General features: G+C 40.1%; 2 long non-coding RNA genes across 2 annotated transcripts in view; both read left to right on the forward strand.

Annotated features, from left to right (window-relative positions):
- The first annotated feature begins 11 nt into the window (after positions 1-11).
- Positions 12-4,363, forward strand: LOC126493134 (uncharacterized). Its single transcript, XR_007589765.1, has 6 exons — positions 12-196; positions 894-995; positions 2,547-2,641; positions 3,528-3,577; positions 3,940-4,002; positions 4,229-4,363. It is a non-coding gene; the product is annotated as an uncharacterized lncRNA (long non-coding RNA).
- Positions 4,364-5,871: 1,508 nt separating this feature from the next.
- LOC126493118 (uncharacterized) overlaps positions 5,872-8,621 on the forward strand; it is a 14,893-nt gene continuing 12,143 nt past the window's right edge. Inside the window, exon 1 of the long non-coding RNA XR_007589758.1 lies at positions 5,872-6,560. This is a non-coding gene — a long non-coding RNA (uncharacterized lncRNA). The remainder of the gene's footprint in view (positions 6,561-8,621) is intronic.

The raw sequence follows: 8,621 nt of genomic DNA on the forward strand, positions 1-8,621 counted from the left end.
TATGTCAAGATTATGAGGCGTGCAAGGGAATGAAGATGTTTGTCCTGCCAGTATGCAGCAAAATAGGGGAAATCTCGAAAGCAACTGGGAAGATGAGAAAACATACCTTTTATCACGGGCCTCGGGCCTCATGCCTACACACCCCAATAGGTTAAGGAATCTTTTATTACGAAATACCTTGGACTGGAGAGAAACTGTGAGTGATTTAGATTTCAAAATGCCAAGTGTTCTAGGTGCTTAGGTATTGACATTGAGATGTAAATGGAGTGGTGCTCAAAATAGGGGGGCGGGGGGGAAGGAGAATAAGAGAAAGGGGACTCTTCAAAAAACAGGAAACTGGGCTTGTGGGGAGGACGCCTTTCCTTCTGGTTCCACATCCACTGAACTGCTACTGTTTACCAGTCAATGAAAGGTGTGCTGAGGGGGGCACTAAAGCATCGAAAATCAAGCTCTTGCCTTTGAGAAAAAGAGATCGAAACATAATGTATTAAGCAGTGTACAATGAGATGTCACAATGCAGAGATGCATAGGTGAAACCTGAACAGATAAGGTGGAAATATGTTTTTAAAAAGAAGTGTGTTCTAGAGAAGAGTGAGATTTCCAGGAAGCAATAGCCTACCTAGAAAATGCAAAGGGCAAGTGGTCCCGGGAGCCTTGAGTATAGCGGTCTTGGAGAAATCCAGTAGAAAGAGAAGTGGAAGACATGCCTAGAAAAGGTAGGTAGAAAAATTGTAGACACCTTTTTTTAATATATATTTTTAATTTTTTTCTTTGGCTATTTTGTATGTGTTATACAATGTATTTGGGTAAATCCACTTCCCCAGTTGCTGACCTCACACCCATCCTGGAGCCATCTCCCTCCTAAATTCATGTATTCTTTTTAAAACCATCAGTTCGTGCTGGCAGCATGTGCATGGGTAAAGGGCCATCCACAGAGAATGGGCAACCAACTGGGGCAGCATCTCTGAAGAAAACTGGAGCTCCTTCCCCAGCAGGTAGACTTTGAAATACTTTGGAGTGTCAGACCAGAGTTTGGAATTAATCCTATAGAAAAACATTTATTCAGTACCCATTTATTATGTGCTTACTGTATGCCAACCAGTGTAGAATTATATTTAGAATCTATATCCCCTTTTGGTGCTGGAAATTTAACCCAGAGCCTTATGCATTCTTAGTATGCAGTCCACGACTAAGCCACACCCATAACTCCAAAATAGAATAATTTAAAAGCACTGGAGTGATTAAACTGGAGGTAGCAGTGAAAGTAAAGTGTCGAACTAAAGGAAATAAGAGCTGGCAAGAGGGTGTTAGTTATCCAAAGAAGATGAATAGGCATGGAAACGAGGAGAAAGGAGTGTCACAGATGAGCTAACAGACTCACCCACACACTGTCACTCTTAGGTACCCTAATCTTTGAGGAGCCCAGACCCATATCAAACTGGTAGTCATGGCTTCGACAGAGAGCAGAATTTCAGGGAGCAGAATTGGAGACTTAGTTAAAGATACTGTGGTGATTTGAATAGGAATGACCTCCACAGGCACAAGGTTTGAATGTTTGGTCATTAGGGAATGACCAAAGAGGTGTGGACTTGTGGGAGGAAGTGTGACACTGGGGTTAGGTTTGGGGTCTTTAAATGCTTAAGCCCCCCCCCTCTCTCCTGCCTGCACATCAAGACGTAGAACTCTCAACTCCAGCACTGTCTGCCTGTGTACTACCATGCTTCCCATGGTGTCATGGTGTCTCTTCACAGCAATAGAACAATGTCTAAAGCAGATATTAAGGAAAGAAGAGACCCAGAGCACACTGAGACCATGACATGAGATTCTCTAAAGGAAAGTCCCAGAAAGTGAGATATCCCCTAGTATACATAAATATAATTTTGGTGGCTCTCAGATAACATCACAAAAGCTTGCTAAGAAATCTCTTTTTTTTTTCCCCTCAGTTTTCCTTAAGTGAGATAAGTGAAGTGACTTCTCAGATGCCGTGGATGGATCTCTAATCTGATAAAGTACTAAGAATCATTGTGCTTTGCACAAGAGTTCAGTATGTGTTGTTTGCCTGTAAATGGAATTCCTGATGAGATTCCTGGGAAAACTGCAAGTTTATAGCTGTCCAGTGAAAAGATCCTTGAGCAGGGGTTAACTGTGCTGGGATTCTAGGTTTTGTGTTGGTGATGGAATTCAGGTAGACTCCAGGGCGACTCTTCTGGTGAGAGAGAGAGAAAGGGTCTGAGTGTAAGTGGGAAAGGAAGGGGGAAGGAGCTGGGAAGAATTGGGGGAGTGGAAACTGATCAGAATATGATGTGTGAAAAAATGCTTTTGATAAAAATATTTAAAATAGAAGTCAAATCGGTTCCTGGAGAAACATTGTGGTGGCTTGAATAAAAATGACCCTATAGACTCATAGGAAGTAGCACTAATAGTAAGTATGGCCTTGTTATGGTAGGTATAGCTTTGTTGGAGGGAATGTGTCACTGAGGGTGGGCTTTGAGGTCTCGGATGCTCAAGCCAGGCCTGTTGTGGCATTCTCTTCTTTTTGCCTGCAGATCCAGATGTACAACTCTCAACTCCTTCTCCAGCGCCATGACTTTATGCCACCATGTTTCCCACCATGATGATAATGGACTCAACCTCTGAAACTGTAAGCCAGCCCCAATTAAATGTTTTCCTTTATAAGAGTTTCTGTGGTCATGTTGTCTCTTCACAGCAATAGAAACCCTAACCAAGACAAACATAAAGTACTACTTAATATGAAATGGTATTGTTTTGGGGTAGAAGTGGTTGTTGTATATGGAGATACATAGAAGCAGTTCAGAAATAGACTTTGAAGGTCTTTTCTTGGTTTTGCTCATTTGTTTGTTAGTTTTGTTATGCTAAGAATGGAACTTGATATTTCTGCACAGTAAACAAGTGTTCTACCAATGAGCTATATAGCAGGCCTAATCTTTAAGGTTTTAAAATAAATGTATCCATCATTAAAAAAAATATTGACTGTTACTGCACTCGTTGATGGTGTGAACCTGAGAGATCAGGGCCTAAAAATGAGGCACACTAAAGTCTCATGCAATAACTAACTTTATTCAACACATCAGATAATTTATATTCTGAGGGTATTCTGAGGGTTAAACAAGGTCTTGAGCAAAGTTCACATAAGTTAAGGCTGTATACACTCACAAGGACAGTCCATGCTTGAAAACATTTTTGAATAACAAAAGTAAAATAATGGGTAACCTGAAGAAGCAAAACCCACTCCTATTCTCCACACCTGGAAAGGGCACAAATCACATGCCAAGAAGAACCCATGTTCTGGAGAATCAGAGGTTACAAGACTCTTGTCTTCAGCCATAGGGCCTTATCATCGGGTGTAGAAGGTAACCGATAGCATTGGCAATCGCCTATACTTTTAGTGAGGTGGTTCTATGAGGCTACTTTGGCCAGTGACTCAACATGTAACCCATCCTAGCACTGGGGGTTTTACTTGGTAGCGTAAGCCATTTAAATTCCTTTCATATATGTATATATTTCAGGAAGTTTCTGCGGTTGTGTTTCCATATGGCTTCTCAAAAGGCTTTCAGTGGTAGATGTCCCTTCATATAGTCCCTCCTTTATCTGCCCTTCCACCCAGCCCCATTTAATCCTCCTATTCTGATTTCCATTCTTTGCAAGGTTCCCCTCCTCCCCACCACACCCCCTGCCCGGCCTCTTACAAGCAACCTAAACTCTGTAGTTATTCTAACGAATGCATGCATATTTAAAGATTAAAAGATAACATCTACATATAAAAAAATGTAATGTTCTCTTTCTGAGTATGGGTTACCTCACTCAGTATATTATCTAGCTACATTCATGTAGCTGCAAATTTTGCAACTTTATTTCTCTTAACAGCTGAATAATATTCAATTTAATAAACGTATCATATTTTCATTATCCATTTATCAGTTGATAAACATCTAGGTTCTCACCAGTTGCTGACAATTATGCCTAGAGACACAATAAACATGGGTGAGTAAATATTTCTGTTAAAAGATATACAATCCTTTGTCCAAGAGTGGTATAGCTGGACCTTGAGGTAGCTTAATTTTCACATTTCTGAGGAGTATGCACACTGATTTCCATGGTGGATATACCAGTTTGCACTCCCAGCAGAGTGAATAACTGTTTCTCATTCCCCACATCCTTGTCAGTCTGTGATGTAATTTATGTTATTAATCTTGGTCATTCCCACTAGGGTAAGGTGAAACATCTAGGAAATCTGATGTATACTTCCCTCCAGGCTAAGTGGTGAGCATTTAAAAGTATTTCTTAACCATCTGTGTTTCATTTTTTGAGAACTTTCTGCTAAATTCCATATTCCATCTTTTAATTTGGTTATGTGTCTTCTTGATGTTCCGTTATTTTAGTTCTTTGAATATTCTAAATACTAATGTTCTGTCTGGTGTATAATTGGTAAAGAGTTTTACTAATCTGTAGGCTGCCACTTTGCTCAAATTATGGTGTACTTTACTGTATAAAAAGCTTTTTAGCTTCATGAAGTCCCATCTATTAATTTCTGGTCTTAATGACTATGCTACAGTGTTCTGTGCAGAAAATCCTTTCTGGTCCCAGTGAGTTCTTTTATCAGATTTAGAATATCTGGTCTGATGTTGAAGTCTTTGATCAATTTATACCTTAGTTCTCTGCAGGGTTATAAACACAAATCCATTTTTGTTCTTCTACATAAGTCCATCCATTTTGAAGAGCACCGTTTGTTGAAGATGCAGCCTTTTCTCCAGCATGTATCTTTTGGCTTCTTGATAAAATATCAGATGTCCCTAGGTGTATAGCATTGTTTCCGGGTCTTCAGTTCTGTTGATCATCATGTCTGTTTTTATGCCCATGCCGTGTTGATTTTACTGCTATCACTCTGTAGTTGAAGTCTGGGATGGTGATACATCCAGCAGTTCTTTTTATTATTCAGGATTATTTTAGCTATCCTGTTTTTTTTTTTTTATGTTTCCACATGAAATTCAAGGGTTTCTTCAATTTCTATGACAAATTATGTAGGAATTTTGATGGGTATTTCGTTGAGTCTGTAGGTTGCTTTTGATAGGATAGCCATTTTCACAATATTAATCTTGAGAGACTTATATGGTTTTGCTTTTATGATTTTTTAATATTGCAAATTATATCTATGGACATTCATAATGATAAGTCATCCTTAGCTTTATGTTATAAACCATATTTGATTGTTGTACATTATCCACATTATATATTATTACATATGTTATTACTAAAAGTGTACTCATTTTTTAGATTTTTTTCAGAATTTGATGTGAGTACTGCATTTACATCATTTCCGCCCTCCAGTCCCCACCCTCCAACACTCCCAGTGATTCCCCCATCTCAAGCATAACCTCTTCTTCTTTAATCAATATTGTTACATATGTATATTACATACGGTTTCATGTATTTCATATGTATAGTGCCACATATGTATATGTATGAATATCTAAATATAACCTGCTTTGTTCATTTAGTGGTGCTCATATGTATATGTCGCTCGTAAGTACTTATTGGTATGTACTACTTGACTGACTACTTGAGTGCCCGTAGCTCTTCATCTAGGGATGAGGCCTTGTGAGATTTCCCTCACTCCCAGTGGAACTTTAACTGGTATTGTCATTCTGCTAGTCTTGTTTAGGTAACAATGTTGTTGAGATTTCTTGAGCACGGTTCCCTATATAATATAATAGACACCATCCTACAGCAAATATCCTGGTTCTCTGGTTCTCTTTCCACGTCCACTTCCATTGTGCCCCCACCCCTGCAAGCCTTGTGTAGGAGATGTGTTTTAGATGCATCAGTTGGGAATAGGTACTTAGCAAGGTCACTTTTTACTCCATTTCAGCCAGTTGTAGATTTATGAAATGGCTTTTAAGTCCAAACGGAAACTTCTTTAATGAGGGGTGAAAATAACTCTTTTTTTTTTTGCCAGTACATTTTATTTTGAGGAATTTTTATTATTGTTTTTATTGTGCTATACATTTTTTTCTGCTTCCCTCCCTTCCTCCCTCTCCGCTTTTACCCTCTTCCGTGATCCACACACTCCCAATTTATTCAAGAGATTTTGTCTTTTTTCGCCTTCCTATTTAGATCTATGTAGGTCTCTGTTAGCATACTCTCTGTTGTCTAGATTCTCTGCAATTGTGATTTGTAGGCTGGTTTTCTTTGCTTTGTGTCTAAAAGCCACTTATGAGTGAGTACATATGATATTTGTCTTTCTGGGTCTGGGTTACCTCACTCAATATGATGTTTTCTAGCTTTATCCATTTGCCTGCAAATTTCAGAATGTCATTTTTTTACCATTGTATAGTGCTCCATTGTAGTATCCATTGTGTAAATGTATATCTTGCTATGCTGATCATTACTGTTGTCCACAGGCTTTACATCTGGGTAGGATTATTAATCACTTTTCTCCATTGGCAGAGTTCATAGCATCTTCCCATACTATTAGAGCTAATGCTCCAGGAGGAAGCTCTCAGGTCAACTCCACCCTGATTCTTTCAAGGACTGTGTCAGAGGTATGTGCTAACTTCAGCCATAGGATTTTCCTTCAAGTTGGTTGAGGCCACCAAGGGCAACAAAAATAGCCTATGTTGTTTTTGGAATCTCTTAGACTCCCCTGACCAACAAACTGAAAGGAGGTTTCTCACATCTGGCACTGGGATTTTGTTAAACAATCTATGGCTCTAGGGAGAGAAAGCATGATCATCCCATGTGATGAAATTTCATTTAATTTATTTATATATGAAATACACATACACTTCTGTATGTGTATTTTTGATTTAAAAATCTTTAATTCTTTTGTTACATTATTTTAAAATTTTTTATAAACTGTATTTTGATCATATTGTTTACCCTCCCTTAACTCCTCCTAGATCCTCTTCTGCTTGCTGCCCACTCAACATCATGTTTGGGTTCTTTCTCTATTAAAAGTCCCCCCCAAAACAGAAATAAAAATAAACAAACAAAACCAATAAGGCAGAAAAAGCCAAAACAAAAACCAGAAAGCACGCGTGCACGCGCGCACACACACACTCACAAAACAAACAAGCACAAAACCCTTGGATTCCATTTTCTTTGCTCAGCTTCTCTTGAGCATGAGTCCTGGCCCTGTAGTGTGCTTGACATAGCCAGTGTCACTCCAATGGAGCAAACAGATTTTTCCCTTTGTCAATATGTATCTATTGAAAATGGTTTCCTGGATGCATGTGTCTACTTACCCTTCTCAGTGTTGCAAATTTGTCTGCTTTGGATATGTGCAGGTCTTCTGCATACTGCCACAGTCTCTGAATTCATATGTGTATCAGTCCTGTTGTGTCTGGAAGATGCGGTCTCCTCGGAGTCATCCACCACTTCTGGCTCTTACAGTCTCTCTGCCTCCTCTTCTGCATAGATCCCTGTGGGGAGTAGCTGCAAATGCCATGGCTAGCAGTGTAATGATCTGCATGAAGCAGGAACGAATTCTACTTTAAGATGACCCAGTAGCTTGTGTTGGTTCAAATTTCCAGAGTCTTGACAATTTGAGGCATATTTTCAGTATACTTACATATTTAGAGGCATGAGTGTACAATTGGGAAAAAGATACCTGGTGTAACACAATCCTATGTGAATAATAAGGAATAATTACATTGAAACTCTTTTCAAAGTTCATGTATCACTTCTGGAATAAAGATGGGTTCTATATGTAGGCTACTTGTATTATCTTAAGGAGCTAGAGGAGGTTCTTGTGTGGTCTTAGTCTTAAAGATAGCATAGATGTCACCTAAGCTATTTCCCCCCTCTGTTACCGCTGTCTGGGGAGCCAGGTGTGGCTTGGTCATATAGATAACATAGAGGTCACCTCCATCCACCCCCACCTGCTGGACAGGAAACGGGTTGTACATCTCTCCCTTTGAAGAAAGCCCTGTGTGGTTAACATTCCTGGTGTCTTAGTGCTTATCTGTGATCACAAGGACCTCTGTGCGCACAACAGATCCCTAAGGCTTTAGAGGAGAGGTTTGATAAAAAATACCCCGTTTAGGACTAAGTGCTCCAAAGTCTCTCACTCTTTACAGATTGTCCAGTTGAAGGCCTCTGCCTTAATTCCTGTCTTCTGCAAGAAGAAGCTTCTTTGATGGGGGTTGAGTGAGACATTAATCTCTGGGTGTAGCAACATGTCCTTAGGAGTCCTGTTATGTTGAAATAGGAGCAGCGGGGCTGCGTCCCCAACACCCCGGCCGCTTGGCTAGCTCATGCCCGAAATAACAACACACAAACTGTATTCATTTAAGAACTGCTTGGCCCATGCACTCTAGCCCTTACAGGCTAATTCTCGCACCTGGACTAGCCCATTTCTAATGATGTGTGTAAGCACCCCAAGGTGCGCTTACCAGGAAGATTCTAGCCTAAGTCCATCCTGGTCGGAGTTTCATGGCGTGTGCCTGGAAGAGCAAAGCAGGGCCTCTGCTCCAGAGAGCAGAGCTGTCCCGTCCGGGAGCAGAGCAGAGTCTGACCTCACTTCCTCTTCCGCCCAGCATCCTATTCTGTTTATTCCACCCACCTATGTTCTAAGCTATGAGGCCAAGCAGTTGGTTTATTAT

Source organism: Alexandromys fortis, unplaced genomic scaffold (genome assembly GCF_014885135.2).
Source record: "Alexandromys fortis isolate MF-2015 unplaced genomic scaffold, M_Fortis_MF-2015_v1.1 scaffold_317, whole genome shotgun sequence".
Lineage (NCBI taxonomy): Eukaryota > Metazoa > Chordata > Mammalia > Rodentia > Cricetidae > Alexandromys > Alexandromys fortis.